Here is a 20086-nt window from a genome sequence, read left to right on the forward strand (position 1 = left end):
CTCTCCTCCACCTGTTCCCTACTCTCACTACTGTTTAATAAAAAGGCTTAATTTCAAAAATTCACTGTTTATGATTTATTTATCTTGAGGCTGTTTTCTAAAGTTATTTAAGTTATTCTGGAGACATGCTGGGAATATTATAAGTTGTCATCTTTTTTGGCTACCATTGCATTGCTGCTATGGTACATTTTTTCAAAATATTAATATATTTTTTAATCAAAGTCAAAGCTATCTGAATGTTCAAACCATGATACTGCAAAGACATTATTCCTCAAAGCTTAGTTATTCAGTGTGTCAGCCTCTGTAATGTCATTCAAAACTAAATAAAGAGATGCATACAGATATGCATGCAAACATATATTGGTTTGTTTGGGGGCAATGTCTTTTTGTCATACTTTTTGAAAGTGTCTGTAAAGTTATTCTACATTAGCTGTCACAGAAGTGTTAAGGATGAACTTGTTTGTGCCATTAAAGTGTCATCTGCAGAAACAGTTCCATTTAAACTAAATAGTTTCAGAATCAGTATTTTAGCTTCTTGTTGTGTCTTTCAGCTTTTCTAGGTTAGGGGTCACCACAGCGGACCTCCGGTCCGCTAATGATTGGCAGTAGATTTTTACATGCCGAGTTGCCAGCCCTGACACACAACCTTCAACGAAGGTACGCCCATTCACGCATGTCTCCAAACAGAAGACACTCTAGCTGAGAATCGAACAGGACAACGTCTTAAAGTGAGGCGACAATGCTACCGCAGCACCACCACTGCAGTATCCCAGTATTTTAGCTAAAAAGGAGAAAAATGAGGATCCAGAGTAAACCACTTTGCTATGCACACTGAGTTCTCTTGTTTTTAATGTCAATTATGAATTAGCACAAGTATGGTTTTGTTTGTTAAGCATTTTTTAAAACTATGATATGTACTGCTGCAAAATACATCTGCATGAAATAAGTTAACGATAATTTTATTATTAAAGGTATGTGGCAAGTAAATGGGTACTTCACTCATCTTTTTAATAACTGTTGCCTAAAACACTGAACATTTTAACAACAGTGATACAGATTCTTCTAATCAGAAGAAAAATGGTACAATCCAACTAGAAAAAATATTCTCAGATGGTGTTAATTAGTCTCATTCAGAAGATGAATATATTTCAGTGAAGGACAAATACATTTTGAAAAATGTACAATTAAAATTTTAATTATTCAGCAACAATTTCATTTGTGGACATTTATACATGCACATGGATAATGGCAGTATGTTTTCTTTGCAAGTTAGTGGTAAAACATCTAATGTAGAAAGCCCAATCTTGATTATTTCAATTCTGAATGTGAATGCACATATGTGTTACGCATGGGGTACATCTCTGCAAAGCAACATTTTTTGGAGGAGGGATATGGGAAGGCCTAATGCACCTTTCTGATATACCAAGGAAGCTAATAGTCCTGATTTGCAGGAGCCACAATTGGCAGTTTGGAATAAGATCTAATGATATTGAATGATGCATGTGGGAAAGAGAGCTGGCTAAATAGGCACATAGTTAGAAAGATACTATTAAATGTCTGTATTCTACCCATTTATAACATTGTTGTATAAAACAACTACCACTCATTTTGAGTTAAAGTTTTGGCAGTTAACACATACGATTAGGGTTAAAAAGCTGTTCCCTATTGTTCAGTGTTTGATTTCCTAAGCCCGCATTTGCCTGCTGCTTGACCCTGATCCAACCCCTTAACCAGACAGTGTTCCTGGGATGAATCTGAACAAGTCTCCATATGGTTCAGTGATCTATTCCAGTTAACAAATACAAATCCATAAAACAGTATTGCATATATATTGGTCAAACTATAAAAAAAGGCTGTTATTATCTTTTCCCCAAAGTTTGCATTCTTGTTTAAAGTTATATATTTTACATTCATTGGAAGACAGCAGTAGTCTTTTAGGATCTCAGACCATGAAATGTAATCAGGACAGGTCTAAGTAAAAGTTAGAGACAAAGACCAAGGAGTGATTCTGAGACATTGATATTTGCAGAGATATATATATATATATATATATATATATATATATACCAAGAAGCAAGTGATTAAAATTGCTATTTGTTCCTTTACTTCCCAATTACTTTTCATTTCAAAAGTAATTATTCATTATGTACCTTTTTTTTGTCAATAATTATAAGCAGAAACCATGAGGAAGTCACAGATTTTCCGTAATGCATATCATGAAATAGCATTTTCTAGAACTGAAATTTCAACACTTATACCTGAAATAAAATAAAATCCCTAGTCCTTTCAACAATTCCATTATTATTGATGATGCTTCTACATATGAACAGTACAGTAGTACATCTTAAATAAAAATACTATAAATAACACAAAGTGGAAACAGAAGGAATGCCTCATGAATGGAGAAAGGCAACAGTCATCCCTCTGCCCAAAGGTGGGCCATCTACACCCCCTGGAAACTACAGACTCATAAGTCTCATTAGTCTTATATGTAAAGCCATGGAAAGAATTATAATGGAGATGATCAATAGAGATAAAGTAAACCTCCAGACACCAATCCAGTTTGGTTTTGTCAAGGGCAGGTCATACCTACTCATCCTGGTGGACTTCTTTGAGAAGGTCACCAAAGCAATGGATGAGAGTAAAATGGTTCACATTGCCTACCTTGACCTGGCCAAGGCATTTGACACAATACCTCACTCGGGCATTGTTGGCAAACTCAGAAAGTTAGCTACAAACCTGTATGTCAGTGGGTGGATAGCCAACTGGCTCACAGACAGGACCAAGGAAGTTAGACTTGGGAGGTTCACCTCTACAAAGAGGCCATTCACAAGGTCAGTCCATCAGGGATCAGTTATTGGACTGCTCCTCCTTTTTGGCATTTACTTTTCAGAAGTCAAGGCCAATGTCAGTGGTCTCTGGCTGACTACATTTGCAGATGATTGCAAATTAGGAGCTGTCATTGAATCTCACACTGAGACAAATGTCCTCCAGGAAGAGCTGACACAGGCAAACAGCTGGTATCAGATCCATGGACTAAAACTAAATGCCAAGGAATGCATAATACTATCCTTTGAGAAGTCATCCATCCCTGGTAACTATCATATTGACACCACACCCCTTAGAGTTGAGCCAGTAGTCAGGGACATAGGGACACACATAGATAGTAATCTAGCCCTTGACCATCGTGTGTCTACAGTGGTGAGGAAATCATTCTATGTTGTGCAACTTATAAACAACGGTATGGCATCTAAGTCCAAGGAAGTCATTGTCCCACTGTATTCAGCATTCATCAGACCTATCATTGAGTACAATGCCCCCTTTCATATGTGCCTAACCAGGCATATTCAACAATTGGAATGTCCACAGAGGTTCCTCACTAAAAGAATACTGGATGTAAGTAAAATGTCCTATTCAGACAGCCTCAAGACCCTATCACTGTATTCTGTCTCCTACAGACTTTTGAGGGGAGATCTATGCCTGGCATACAAGGCATTGTCAGACCCCACTCTGATGGACCTCCTGCATATGCACAAAACAAACAGCACCAGAATTATCCATTCTAAAGACTTAAACCTTGACTGTGATATAAATAGGACCTGCTGGAGAGATAGGTATGTATCCCAAAGACTACCACATCTATGGAACAGCCTTCCAATCCATGTGAAGCAGAGTTCTGTTCTAACTCAGTTCAAGTGCAACTTGGACAATTGGATAAGAAACCAGAAATTCATCCTTGGTTTGGCACCTATGTCTCTAATGGACACAAGTAACCTGTAAATGGTTCATCTCCCAGGCCCCTGCTTGTAAATGTTTCATTTTCCAAGTCCTTGCTTACACTTATCAAGGGTATTAGAACTTGTCAGAGATTTGGAAAGCATGGACCCTTGTGGTCATTAGCCTAGCAAAAACCTATGAATCTATAATGGATGGTAAGTTTTAAAAACAATGCAATTAATGTTGATTTAATTAAATCATCTATTATAGTAAAATCAATGATATACATTGTTTTATCAGTATTTATATAACCTAAAACCTAGAACTTTATTGGATTTTCTGAGAGAAGTAGAAAAAAATGCTGATGTCATGGGAGCCTGGCACAGGCCCCCCCTCCCATCACCCCTCAAGGCAAGATGTGGACAGATGAGCCTCTGGCCTCTTTAGCCAGAGATCTGAAGTCAATTTGAATGAAATCCAAGGCATCCTGCAAATTCTACAGAAAAATAAATATTATTATAACCTTATTTCCACTTTTAAACTGTTTGCAACTGTTTTGCTGCCTACTTTAAACTGTTTTTATTGTTTGTGACTGTATTTTCCACAATGCCTGTTTACAGTACTTAAACAGTTTATAGCATAAGCTAGCTTTCTGAACACTAATGCCAGCCATTTTGCATTTGCACCCTTGTGGCAGAAGAATGTAGTCAAGGACCCATCTGAGTTGGGGATTGTTGGAACAAGGCTTAGTCTTGGTCTTTCCTATTGGCTGGATTGTTTGAACACTGTTTTACTTAGCTAATATTTAAACACAGCATTTGCGTGCAGCTGCACACTGCACAACAGGGGTTATCACTGCCATGGATAGACACAAATGCTTAAAAAGTCAAATTTTTCCTAGATAACAGTTAGGGAACTTTCTTAAGCTTCTCTGCTTCTCGGTGTGCAGTACAGTTGTGCACTGCTGCCCAGACAGCAACCCAGCTGCACCTTTTGTTGCACCAGCACAGGTTTCTACCCATAAACCTCCCATAGATTAGCTGATTTTACTAGTTCTGCAGCAGAACCTAGTCCATGTAGCCCCCCCCCCCACCACTTATTACAGAATACTCCTGGCATAATGGAAGGTCAGTTTCCTACAGTTTCTCCAGCCAGTCTGCATGACATGGGCATCCTGTGGCAATGTAGCAATTACCTCATGTATACAAACAACCTACTACTCCTACAACATGCAAAATACAATATATGAGAGATATATATATATATTATGAATCTGGAATTAGTGCTCTCTCTCTCTCTCTCTCTCTCTCTCTCACACTTAACAACAAACTGAATACCAAGCAGGTTGTCAGCACCCACACTCCACCTCCCCCACATACCAAGGACACAACACATAAGTCCACATACACAGAGGTACTCACTAGAAATATACCAAAAGAGCTAAGCGCTCCCAAGTGCAAACCTTCTGCATACAATACAATCCCAAGAGCACCCACTACACATAATAACACACTCATCAGTGTCTCAGCCAAAAAGCCTCTAAGGCAAAACATATATAAACAAAATGTCTTAGTCATAGACGACTCCATAGTGAGATACACATGTGACCCCCTTACTAGGTTGGACACAGAGAAGGTCACAGACAACTGCCTGTCTGGTACCAGGATCCACCAGATGATGCATGTACTCAAGTCTCTTAACAACAAATATTGTTCTGACTGTCATAGTCCATGTTGGATTGAATGACTTCATTCACTGGACTATATGAAGGGAGACATATGATGGAGCTTTCAGATTATGTCCCAGGCAGGTATGTTCCTAGCCCTAAACAGCACTCTTCCTCACCCAGGATGATGCCACAATATAAACAAAAAATGATTGACTTCAATAATTGGCTTAGCTTCTGGTGTCAATCCAGGGAGATCCAGTATCTGACAACCTGGGATGATATGGTCAACAGACCATGCTGCTTTGCCAGAGATAGTCTTCAGCAGTCATCTCGTGGCTTTAGGTTGTTGGCAAAGTACTTGCCTCCCCAATAGTACCTTTTTTAAGCAATGTCATAAGAACAAAACTCCTGACATAAAAATGTCCTCCAGAAACAAACTCAGGGTTATGCTGCTTAATACTAGGAGAAAACAGAAACTGTACTCAGTTGAAGCGCTTCTCACCCTGGAAGACGCTAATGTCTGCACAGTCACAGAGACATGGTTCAAGGCCTCTGACAGTACCCCAGCCATGCAGGACTACAATGCCTTCAACACATTCAGAACACACAACAAATGTGAAAAAAAACAAGGGTGAAGGAGTATCTTTCTTCATTAAAGTCATATACATCTGTAGACTGATTAAACAGTATGACTCCGTAAAGTTACTCCAAGTGCATATAACTGTAGGAAAGACTCCCACCATGTGATCGTTAGCTATAGGTCCCCCACTATGAACCACAACATCACACAGCCTACCTGGACCTGAATCTAGACTGTCTGTCACTATCAGTACAGCCAAATACCCTGGTCATGGGTAACTTAACTATCCTTCCCTCAATTGGATAACATACATGAGCACAAACACACTCGCCCAAAGGTTCCTGGACTTTGTTAACACAAATTCTTTGGAGCAGATAGTCAGCAACCCCACAAGAGCTGTAACATCCTTGACATGACTTAACATGGGGGATCACTGCAACACCCCAAGTGTGGGGCCCTCCCTGGTAAAGTCTGATCATAAATTAGTCTCGTCTGAAGTAACAATCATACCTGACCCACCCTCAGGAGAAAAAAGGTTAAAACATTTCTCCAAACTATAGCCTAATGACTGATGGCATCAATAGTTTCAGACCCCCTGCCAAAACTGACACCAATGATTCCTATACTAAGGTGTACACAAATGTCCTGTATAAACACCTATATAAACATATAGACTCAACTGTACTGGAACGGATCAAATGAAGATCCTCATGAAAAAATAAGCTACCCTAGTGGACATCTAGCTTAAATAGGTTATACAATAACAGAAAGAAACTGCTGTCAAAAAAACAAGATGGAGCAGTCCCAGCAAAGGAAGAAATCCCTCCAAAGCATAAACACACAGATAGAACATCTTGTAAAGTCCTCTAAAGCTAATTACAAAACTAAATTAGCATCCCTAGCTAAGGTAACTCACAAAGTATTCTTTAGCTATGTTCAAAATCTAAAAGGGAATGCCCAGCTTTGTGCCGAACTAGCTGTGGATGGAACCACTTATACTGAACCTGAGGAAATTGCCAACCTGTTAGGAGACAGATTTGGCAAAAATTCACCCCACTGTCCCCACCAATCATATACATATATATATATATATATATATATATATATGGTTTACTATTATAAAGTCGGCGTAGCATTGCACGCCTATGAACTATTCAAACTACAGATGTTTGTGCCTGCCACATAATTGAACGGAATATTTGCGAATGGTCTGTACATTTGCAAATATAACATTTGATTATATACAGGGATCGCGGTACAGTGTGGAAAGGGAAATACATCCTTTTCCTCACTGTAGTGCGATCTCGGAGTTGGAATATATAGCAGGGAGGCTTGCCCCTCTGCATAAACAGGATGGTAGGTTTCCTAGTTAGGGAGTTACAGGAAGGGTGGGATTACTATTAAGTGCCGAAAATGTCACGTTTGACATTTTTGGCATTAACAGCTGTTTTTCAACATTAGGGCCATTAGGTAAGGTGTACTTTTGGCGAAACACTTCTCTCATAAGTACCTGTTTTTTTTTAACTTTCGAGATTTTTAATAGTAAACCTATATGTGTGTATATATATATATATATATATATATATATATATATATATATATATATATATAGACATGGATTCTTTTCAGAAGACTGAAAGCCCAAAATCTTGAATTTCAAAAGACTGAGACCAAAATCTTGAAAGTTCAAAAGACTGAAAACTCAAATTACTGAATCTCACAATACTGAAAACACACAGGATACCAACACTTACTATATTCCAACACAACTACAAACAGAAACAAATATTGCTTCTCGGCCTTTTGGCTTAGATCATGTACAGTGTAGTGTAGTAATAAAAGATAAACTGCTTACCACTATTCCAAGTATAAACATGGGGGCAAGCACCCCTGTACCTCCCCCACACCCCCTGCTACTTAAATATATCAACTCTGAGATTGCAATCCACAGAACAAAATGTCAAACATACCATTATGTGTTTCATGACTGCCTGTTGTAACCTTAGTCATGTTCCCTTCTAACTTGCTATACAACATAACTCATGTTAGTGTAGTGAAGTGCGATCTCAGAGTTGATATAGTTAAGTAGTAGCGGGTGTTGGGGGCACAACCCTCCACATGGGGGGGTACAGAGTGCTTGCCCCCCCCCTTCTTATACTTGGAGAAAAGTAATATTGTTTGTCTTGTATTTGTTTCTGTATCTAATTCTGCTGGAATATAGTAAGTGTTGGTACCCTGTGTGTTTTCAGCATTCTGAGATTCAGTATTCCGAGATTCAGTATTTTGAGTTTTCAGCCTTTTGAACTTTCAAGATTTTGGTCTCAGTCTTTTGAAATTCATGATTTTGGGCTTTCAGTCTTCTGAAGTGAATCCATAGACACACACACACACACACACACACACACACACACACACACACACACACACACACACACAGAAGGAAAGACCAGCATAATTCATTTAGAACAGCAGTTCTCAACTGGTGCAAATTACTCTCCTTCAGAAGCTGAATATATTACTGTGAAGGACCAAAAAATTTTGAAAAAAATGTCACTGTAGACATTTATACATTACAAGAGTGAGAGTCAGTGACCAGAAAAAAAATCACTCCAGGAACCAAAATAATGCTTTTAATAAAAGCGTTTTAATACGCTGTTTGGAACAATTTTTATACTATAATTGGGCTAGTGCCAACTTAGCATTTTTCAGTGTCAGAAACACTGTTTTTCATGCATTATCCACATATTTAGAGTTGCATATATTATGTAATACAGTATGTATTTTTAAGTTTCTAATAAAAAAGAAAATGTGAATGAAATTTCTGTTAAACACACACATTTTTATTTAAATGTATCCCTTTAAATTTCAGCCTTGATTCCAAAAGACTTGGTCTCAGTGTAAATGACCACTTACATTGAGAGCAGGCTGAGAGCAAGCATTCTGGAATCTGGTCCCCATAGTAAGCCTGCTTATAGCTAGGCCTTACACTGAAGTAAGTCTCTTACAGAATTGGGACAGACTTACACTGAGAGCAACTCTTCTGGAATCTGTCCGTTCTTTAGTAACATGAAAGGAGAAAAATAATGCACTTTATAAATAAACTTTATTCTTATGTAGTTTTCTCTTCAGTATTGTCATATCTGTATTATATCACAATACCTAATAGTTTTTGATTGTTTCTTTTATTGTGCTGTAGGAAAATGTAGCACTATAGGTATAAAGTAGCGATAAGTCTACAAAATAGCAGGCTAGTAATTCAAACAACACATTATTGTTTGCCGTTTACTTTTATTGTCACCAAAAATGGATACTAGTTATTTTCTTTGTTTATTACTAGATTTGTGCTTTCTTATAATCTAGGCCTATAGAAAAATTAATAAATTAATACATTAAAAAAACCTGCACTGCAATAAAGTAAACAGAATATAATCTGATACAGGGGCTCCCATTTAACTTATAATGACAAAACAAAATACTCCTTAGTTTTCTAATATCTGAACTTGACTGGCTGGAATTTCCTTCCATACTTAAGCTTAACCAGCTCACAGTAGCCCACAAAATACTTAACCATCCGGACAAAACCACAAGCCTTAAGAGTATCATTAGCCCATATAACGCTATCAGGCCACTTAGATCATCCAACAAGCTATCCGTACAAATTCTAAAATCTAGTAATACAGCCGGGGATTCCCTGTTTGCTAACTCAGTGGGTAAAACTTGGAACCTTCTTCTTGCAAACCTTACCCAACAACTATCGCTTGCCCTATTTAAAAAAGACCTAAAAAATATTTAAGGGCTAACTGGCTCTGTCCATGCCTAAACCCTGATTAACTCATTTGAACATTTATGGTGTTTTCTTAGCTAGTAGAACATCAGTAAGCAGATACTCCACCTATCTGACATGTTATACCTTAATGTACAGTTATGCCTGCTGAGTTTAACATTTCTCCATACAGTTGTTGCCATAATGTGCTCTAAATTTGTGTACTGATCCTATTTCTTCTCTCACTTTATTAACTTTCTGTATACATATTAGTGCTACTACTGTGGTGAACTATCTACATATTGTATATATTTCTATCTCCTCTGCTCTCTTTGAATATTATTGTAATGTTACTACTATTATTCATTTTATTATTGTGGAGCTTTTCTCCCCAGGCTGCCGCTGAAAATGAACATGTAGCCAGTAGGACAATCCCGGTCAACAAATGTAAAATAAATGTTGTTGTTGTTGTTTTTCTTTCGGCTTTTCCCGGTTAGGGGTCACAACAACAGAACTCCAGTCCGCTAATGATTGGCAGTAGATTTTTTACAGGTGCCGAGGTACCAGCTCGATGCCTAACCTTCAATGAAGGCACGCCCATTCTAAGCATGTCTTTCGAATGCCACATCCGACCGCGGGGGGGACATGCAGACTCCACACAGAAGGCACTCCAGCCGAGAATTGAACGGGAGAACCTTAACAAATGTAAAATAAATAAAAAAATAAATAAATCTGCTTCATATAATTCTAGGTCGGGAGAAGTTAGACCCTATACTGATCTCAGTGGGCATAAGCATAGCACTAACACTGACACTGGCCTAGGCATTAATCTGTTGGAAGTTTCATACATATACACACACAAATGGGCATGCATGTGTGCATATACACACACACAACATCATAAACACATACACACACAGGCATGCTGCAGTAGAAAATTTGGGGAATAGAAAGTCCCTCAACACTTGAAACAGGACATGTAAACTTTACAAAGAAGATAACTTATACAAACACAGGGGTCCACTTCATGGGGGTCTACATCATTTGGTTGATTCCTGGCTACTTACAAACCATAGATTCAATCCCATGTATTTGTTCTTTAATTAGACTGCATGGGCTGACACTTTAAAATACATTCAAGTTCAGCCAAAATAAATATAATAGCCAGAGGATGAGACAAGCAGTAAATGGAAGGCTTATAGTTTGGATTAAGGGGCAACTGGGAGATTTGGAGTTAGACAACTGATATACAACTTTTAGGTTTAGGGAACTGATGATTACAGTCAGTGAGCAACTGTGAGTTTTACATTTAGGGAGCAATATTTGAGATTAGGGTTAGGCAATCACTGCTAGTTTTGGTGGGATTAGGAAGTGAGGTTTGAGATTATGATTGTGGTGGGGATTTAATTTTTAGGGTTACAGTTTATGTTTTGGCACCTGCATGGGATTAAGCAGCTTTGAGGTCCTGTACTTTATAGTTTGTGCAGGCATTGCTGAGCAGGTAATCACAATCTAATAGCATACAAGAACCTGAAAGAGACCCCAAAACTGAACAAAAAATGAAAACTGCCAGACAGTAATATTAACCACTTTGCCATTGCACAAACCATATAGAATAGTGTAGTCAAATATAATACATATATCTGATGCTGGTCTTGAAAATCCATATTTATCAATTAAGAAAAATGTAATTTTATTTTATTGTGTTTATTTTTTAATATCGAAATCACGTTAAACCAGTTCGCTTTCAAGCTGCAATGTATTGCTTATTCAAGTAGAGAAAACTAATTAAATTATTTACTAATGACATTTTGAAGTCAGTAACATTAGAATAGTACACCTAGTGCTTGTGAGTTCCTGATACATCACTTTGCCATAAAAATCTCATGATAAGAATTTTAAATTTATTCAGGCTAGATATGCTGAGTAATAAACCGTGCATACGTCGAATGCATCGTGTTGATTTTCTTTTCTCCCTTCGGTATCCCCTTACATATATGACTAGGAAAAATATATTCCATAAGTGTGTGTTACTAGGCCATGACTGAAATTGCAGAAAACTTATAAAACTATAGTGTGTGTGTGTGCATATACCTCTATGTACAGATTTAGTCATACAGCAAGAAAGGGAGAAGTGTGCAAAACAGACCTTCCCTAAATTTTCCATTTTAATAAAACTAATAAGGGAGAACTCTCTGGTTAAGAGATGCGTGACACTGTACTCTTGATAAAGACAGCATGACTTCATTCTGAGTAAGGCAAGATAATCAGGTGAGAAAACCACACATAAGCTATTTAATTCCTCTCAGCTTAGAAATAATTAGAATCTGTGTTTTATATCAAGGTGAGGTTTTTTATTTGAGACTGCAATGTGATGCTTTCAAAATGTCTGCTCCCTAAAAGATATTTATATTCTCTTTATACCTGGTGGAATTAATGTGAAGCCATATCTACAATAAAATCATTAACTGAATAATTACAAAGTAAATATTGAACATTAACAACTTCAGAAATAGTTGTAAATAGTTCAATTCAACATGCATGTGTGCTACCACAGACACACTGTTATACTCAGGTACAACAGATAAGTGGTAGCTATGAAAAAGTGCAACACATGTCCTCTTTTTCTCTCTATCTCTCTCACACACAAACACACACACACACACACAAACACACACATAAGAAAATACACTTAGGCACACACTAAGACAGCTGCGGAACATAGGGAAAATAAACTAATTATAAGAGGGCTCATAAGATCTGCAGAACAACACTGCCACCTTTCTGATTGCAAAAATACTGAGTTCCATGTGTTTATGCTTTGCTTTTCTCTGAGTTTTCTTGACACAAGGACATACTCTCATTTCACTTTTAAGTCTGCCTCTGATGAAATAGATAGAAGACAGTGATAATTCAATAACATTTCTATTGTTTAGTTGATTTTATCACACAAAAGTTAACTATACAAAACAAACGAGCTTATTATTCGAAAATGTTCATTTTTGGGGTTTAAAGCAGAGAGTAACAAAATGTAACAGATATGAAAAACAAATTTCCATTGACCACTAGTTTTGACAGTCACTAGACAATTATTAACTGATAATTGCAATTAATTAAAATGCTAACTTTATCCATGTTGTACATATTTTTGTATCAGTCTGCTACATTTCATCATTTGATGACTTTTCTACAATTTATTAATCACATAACAACACATGATACGCTACGTTTCTTCAAGAGTGCTGGAAAGGGACAAATGATGTACTAGCAGTATAATACTAGTGAATCTCGTCTCTGGGACAGACGGTAGACATATATTAAGTTTCTAGTTCTCTGTTGTTATTGTCTTTAGTTAAATCTGTGTTTTCAGTTTGTTTACAGAGTTTACAAAGATAACATCAAGGTAGAACTCGAGATTCGTGGGTTTAACGTTCAGAGTACTATATGACAAGTAAAGATGATCCCCACCACGAAATGGTACATTTCCGTCTTACAAAATGGACCTAACACGAAAGGTATATTTCCACCTTACAGAATATTGACTGTTGACGATCCAGCTGACCAGTAACCAGTATCATCAAACGCTTAAATATATTTATAAGGACCTCATCCAAAAAGTACTCGGCAGCAAGTTTCTGAAGTAAAAGGCTTTTCAAGGCTATCTGTTTTCCTAACTGCTATAGCAGACAAACGAACTATCTGCAACTTCCATCATGACGATAGGTAAGTATTTGAACTTGTTACACCACGAGACGTTATTTTTGATGACTATTTATGAGTTTTTTCAAAAGGTTACAACCCGAATATAATTGATTTAACCATTAAACACACAGTGATTGTGACTGTAACATCGTTATGTTTATTTTACTTTAGAAACATTTTCTAACAGAATCAGTATTATAAGCCTTAGAAAATGATCGTGCACACCGACAGGGATGATTATATCTACGCTGCATATCATGAACTACTCTTAAAAAATACACTCCAGTTTGCAACGTATTATTTTACCTGTTGGCGCTGGTCGTCTGTCGTAATTAGCACCACTTCTTTGCAGAGCCTTGCAGGGTTGTAAACATGTATGGCAAAACGTTATGTAAAGTACAAGAAACTCCAATGCAAATGTTACAAAGAGCTACGAAACTGAGCAAGAAGCCCACGGGCAAATCCCTCCAGAGTACAAACGGATGATGAAAGACCGTTGTTTTCCGAGACTGAAATAATCTCTTGACGCTAATCCAGTTTCAGCACCAGTAAATGGAAGGACAGCTCCAAATCTATACAACTCCAGTTCGACTATAAAGTAAATGCACTAGTGAGTGCACGAGATTAGCCAGCTGAGAGCACACACATCAGCGACTGGTTGCGTCACTCCAGCTCAGCTTCCTGGAGCAGAATGTGTAGCGAATCAGATTTACTTGTGGCGTGCAGTCCAGAGCCTAGCCTTCACTTAGTCATCCCGCCAGCTTTCACCGTTTCATCTGACCACTGAAGTCTCACAACTTGTTGTTTAGCTAATGCCTCAGGATGTACAATGAATTTAGTGTCTGCTGAATCGGCTGATGCACCCCTCAACCCCCTGCTTCTCCAGGGGCTTAGCACCGCTTGGAAAATGCTTTGTGTATTTTAATTATTATTTTTGTATTACTTGCAGGCAGGGGTGTCGCGATGGAAATGCAGGGGAGGGCAGGTGTCTGATAATGCATTTGACAAGCATCTCAACAGTGCTTGCCAGAATTGTCCATCATTCATTTTGGTCTCTTTAACTCACGTTTATCACAAATGTAAATAACTGAAAGATGTTTGTTGTTATCTACTAATGAATATACATGGTTCTTAACTGTGTAATAACGCGTGTTAAAGAAGGGCTGCACCATGAACTGTTACCTTATGGCAACATTTTAAATAAAATGAACTTTATTAAAGTTTGAATATAAAGAAAAGATAGTTGTGGGAAATTGAAAAGTTCATTACACACGGCTGCACTCGCTCGTGTGCACACACACACACACACATGCAGTGTTAGACTACACGCATTATGCAGCTTACTTTGCATAAGAAAAGGCAAAAACAACCAAGAATATAATAGCAAAAATGCAACTCCTCAGGTAACAGGGACAGCATGCGCCAGACACTGGATTTTCCTGTTTGAAATAAAGTCATGCAATACACGGAAATGCAGGATCATTCCATCCACGTGGGATGACAGAGAGTCTGTGCTGCTTACACTATTCTCCTTATTTCCAATTTAACTGGAAATACAGAGAAGTAATTTTATAACCACACAGGGCATCAATACTTTGGTTCTGCACTGCCAGAGACATTTATTTGGCAGTGTTTGGTTTATACACAATGGACTGTTTTATCATGACCTAATACTTTAAAAGGATTCGTGTATTTAAATACAGATATACGAGCGAATAGATAGAACGATTACATGTCTTATTTTTAAATTCACTTGCATTAGTTTTAGACCCATTTTGTAAGGTCTGTCTATCTGAAACTGTGAATTATTTCCCTTATTTATTTATTACTTGTCTGTCTGCATTTGCTTACCGGGAAAGGCTGAATGGTCCATGCAAGACCCCTTTTCAGTGGTGGCCGGGAAGTAAACCATCATCATAGCTTGAAACAGAATGTTCACTAGAGCTTAATACAGATTAATTAAAATAATAACATATAATGTGAAATGTTCACGTCAGAAGTACATTAGAATTTTACATTGCTGTAGGTGGTGCAAAACAAAACGCATGGAGGAGAGTTGGAAATGAGTCAGATGTGCATCTAGACTAGGTTACATCTACTCAGGATATCCATTTGTGCCACTGTTGACCTGGGTTGTGAATAAGCTCATATCATAAGTAAAGATTGCTGCTTCATCCTTTTCTCCCCAGCAAGCATTACCCATGTTAGAATTAGGGCTTACTATGAAGAATAAAATGATGCAACCAAAGGCCATTTCTCCTATCCCAAGAGGAGTGCAAAATGTTTTTGCAATTTGTGGTGGAAACCACGATCCTCACAGGACATCTCAAATGAACACAAGGGATGGCAGCAATGTCCTGATGCCACTGAACTAGCCACCTCCACAATTAAAGGCATTGGCAAGGTGTAAAGAATTATGTCTCTGTGGTTCCATACTCTTTGCTTCCCATCAAATCCTTCATTCCCAATGTCTAAATATTGGGTACTAATGGTGTTAACATTCCAAAGAGGTGGGACACCCACCCTCTCTACTGTCATATCTGGTGGGGGTCCTACATAGTGAAGGATAACATCTCAGGTACCCACCAATAATTCATTGGGGATTCTGGAACAGGTGAGTGCAGAAGTCATGAAGGACAGCCTGAGGAAGTTATCAGTAGAATGATAAAATAAAATAAAAAATGAACATTGCTGCTTACTTTCTGTAGAAGTTGTTTTTGAATACTGAATACTACTTTGTTTTTTCTTCCCTGTTGGTGAAGTCAACTGAAAGATGAACCATTCAAGCAGTTATCTGTTTGGCTCAACACTTTTTTCTGTCCTACATCCCAACACACTACACACTCTTGGATGTACAGGAGTAAGGGGTATACAATGTGTTGTTTGTGATTAATGTTCCCTCACTTATGTAAAGGATGTTGCCATCAAGCCAACTCACCTACCAATCCTGAAGCATGGGACATGGTTTCCTGGTCTTCTTCTAGGGAATCACCTTAGGTCAATGCGACCCTCACAACCTTTCTCTCTCTCCCTCATCTGGCTCCTTGGGTCCACAAATCAAATTTAGTCCCCTGGATAATATATGTGGATCTACCCTAGTATTCCATGGAGCCAGGTAACTGAAGGAATCAAAATAAGTGTGTCAAGTCCATCTCCTGTGAGAGTCTATCTATATATCCCTGATGACAAAACACATGTAAACTCAGTAAATGGGTATGAGCGTTGCGCACTGCAGTTGAAACAGGAAGGATATAGGAAAGAAATAAGAAAATGCTGCAGCAGTGAAATTGGAGTACAAATGACTAACTAACACATAGAAGCCTACAGTGTGTATTGAAAACAGCAAACAAGGCTGCAATCAGCTACCCGCAGAACAGGGAAGGGGAGGGGCTGTACTGCAAAGAAAACAGCAAAATGTCAAAGCAGAACAAAGGCAATATGCAGTATATCAGCTACAAGGCACAATTCACTATGACTGGGTAGGGAATGTACAAAACAAGAAAGATGGCAGGTGTATGCATGCCTGATAATGGGAGGGGATCCATGTCTAAAAGTGATTTAAAGGGCAACAGAGTAATCAAGACAGGCAAGTAGATCTCCACAGTAAAGGCCCCACACTTGAGGTACTCATTGCAAAACCCATAATTAGGACATGCAGCAGCTGGAATAGTTCATACACACCCACATACATCAGCAGCATCCATAGCACAATACTATAAAGTTTAAAAGGACCTCACACACATGTGTGTATTCCCATACACTCTGAACCAGTGGTGTATACAGATGGGGAACTTTTATTATGTACATGTTAGGGGCTGCCATAGCTTTGATCCATCAGCATGTGTTGGAGACTGAAGGTGGTATGGTGGATGATGCACACAAACAACGCAGGCACCAGAGGAGGAGGGGAGTGTTCAGACCCAGGCTAACCTACCAGTGGCAACATGATCTGGAAATAGTAGAGTGTTACAGGGTGGACAGGGACACCCTACTGCATCTTGTGGAGCTGTGCTGGCCACGCCTCACAGCTACAACAAACAGAGGGGAACCCATTCCCAGTGGATACAAAGGTATGTGTAAGCCTAAGAATACTAGCTACAGGTACCTTTCAAAGACCAACTGGGGATATCATGGGGATCTCACAGACATCAGCATCCAGGGTACTACACCAGTTCCTGGATGCCATGTTATCACATGCCAATGAGTACATATACTCCCCCCGAATGCAGGAGGAGTTGGCGAGCAATATGCATCTCTTCCACCATGTGACAGAATACCCAGAGGTACTGGGTGCAATAGACTGCACACACATACACATCAAGTCAAACTCGGTGAGCAAGGAAGGTGCTACATAAACCGCAAGGGATACCTCTCCATCATGGATATGTGGGCTGGCAGCCCTGGAAGCAATCACAGCTCCCACATCTGGCATGCCTCACAGCTGTATCACTTATTTGCCAGGGGGGACATCCCAAATGGCCACCTGGTGGGGGATGCTGGCTATGCACTGGAACCGTGGATGATGACTCCCATCAGAAATACACACACACCCATGCAAGAACGCCATAATGAGGCACACGCACAAACCAGAATCATCATAGAGCATGTGTTTGGGATGCTTAAATCATGGTTCTGTTGCTTGGACATATCTGGTAGAGCCTTGCAGTACTCTCCAGGCACGTGTGCCCACATCTTCATAGTGTGTGCTATGCTACATAATATGGTCCTGCGGAAACAGCTGCAGCAGGGACAAAATAGTGAAGGCCCTTACAGCCCACCACCATTACCAAGGGCCTCACAGGCACAGAGGTACTCAGACCATGAACACTCTGAGCCAGCTCCAGTAGGCAGACGGAGGAGTGCCTAGTATGCCCATGGCTTGGCAAAGAGGGAACGTATAGCACACACTAACAGTGTAGGTACCTAGGGACTGACACCCTTCTCCACCTGTACACATAGTAAAAATGGATGGCAAACACACAAGACTACCTGTACATTGTCATGTACAGGCAGTCTACTGTGTGCATCCAATATAGGCAGCCCTGAACTATTAGACACACAACAGCCAGTGGAATAAGGTAAGTCAACACATGAACAGTAAACTAAGCTATCAGAATATGCAGATACTGTATGTATAGAGTCATAGGTAGGTACTGGGCCAACTGCCAGAGGCCATTCATAAGCCCAGCCAAAATGTGTCAGTGTTTGCCACCCCATTGAGTCATTAACAATCCCTCTGTGGAGCAGAGACAATGGCTGGATCCCTGGGATGCAGCTACCATTCCCTATCCACCCTTCAAGGTTTTTCTTGCATAGAGTTAGTGAGGGGCGCTGTAAAATGTAGATAGGGATGTTGTTCCAAAGTATGGAGAGTGTCTGTGACAGGAAGCTGTCCCTCCCGCATCTTCCGGTTATTGTTGTGGCAAGGTCAGCTCACTACAGTGTGTGGCTCAGTGTGACATGGATTCCCATATGTGGAGCATATCCATCAAGCCAGAGTTTGACATGGCTGTGTTGGCCAGCAGAGATCATCTCTGGGTAAAGGAGATGCCACTGAGTAAAGCAGGAGTGCATCCAGTCTGGCTGCGTAGGCCATATGTTGGAGGCCAGTATTCCCCTTGGTGAGGTACATTTTCGGACCCCCCAGCTGTTGGACGTGTAGTCTGAGGTACATCCCACATGGATTATTATACCCTATGATGGTACTGATGAGTGATGAGTAAAGGGATGAGTGATGAGTAAAGGGGAACTATAACCCCAGTATGTCTAGATGGGAATCCTTTAGTAGTCAGATGGCCTACATAGAAGGATGTCCTAACTACTGTGGAGTTATGATTGTCACAGGGGAGATCACTGTCTACCTTAGTCCCCAGATACCCCATTACCTCATCTGTATTAAAGAGGCCACTGCCCATGTGTTAATATGTGGGTGCCAGTTCCACTTTGGAATGACCATGCAGTTGGTGGCACTTGGCTGGAGGCCATGTCAGTGGCACCCTGTGACATTCTCTGTGAGGCCCCCTGAGGGATGTCCGTGTCAGCTGTACTATCATTCATGGTTCCTAGTTTGCAGTCATTGCCAAACACATTATGCCGTAGTTCACCTGTGTTTGCCTGTACATCTGAGATGTATATGCCAAACAGTGGGGCTCCCAGGACTGAGTCCTGTGGGACACCAGTCATGACTGTTCAAGAGTTGGACCTCGAGACCACTAGTTGCACCATGTGGGTTGTGTGTGTAAGCCTGTTGGCAACCCAACCTGTGATGTATGGTGAATGTACAGGCTGGTGTGTTTATCAATAATACCTGAGTGGGGCATGGTGTCAAAAGCCTTGGTGAGGTCCAGGTAGTATGTGTGAACCACCTCCCCTGTAATCTAACATCTTGGTGACTGTATGTAAGATGTAAAACAGGTTCGGTAGGCATGAGCTGCAGTCAACCAAGCTGACCTGGGTGGGGTCACATGTCCGACGGTTACCAATGTCATTGTTAATGAGTGCCACGAGGATGCAAACCATACCATTGCAGACCAGGTTAGTCAGAAATATGGGATGGTAGTTACCATGGTCAGTTGTAATTTCCCCGTGATGGAGTGGAATAACAGTTTCCAAGCACCATTGTATGGGCATGTAGCCTGTGGAGAGGCTAAGGTAG

General features: G+C 39.6%; 1 protein-coding gene across 2 annotated transcripts in view; it reads right to left on the reverse strand.

Moving 5' to 3' along the window:
- Positions 1-14232, reverse strand: part of FSTL5 (follistatin like 5) — a 3739468-nt gene extending 3725236 nt beyond the window's left edge. For both annotated transcript variants that reach the window (XM_044062069.1, XM_044062068.1), the window contains exon 1: positions 13738-14232. The gene's annotated coding sequence lies outside the window, so the exon portion shown is untranslated. The remainder of the gene's footprint in view (positions 1-13737) is intronic.
- Positions 14233-20086: the final 5854 nt, after the last annotated feature.

This window comes from Protopterus annectens, chromosome 2.part1 (genome assembly GCF_019279795.1).
Source record: "Protopterus annectens isolate FY-2018-M chromosome 2.part1, PAN1.0, whole genome shotgun sequence".
NCBI lineage: Eukaryota > Metazoa > Chordata > Ceratodontiformes > Protopteridae > Protopterus > Protopterus annectens.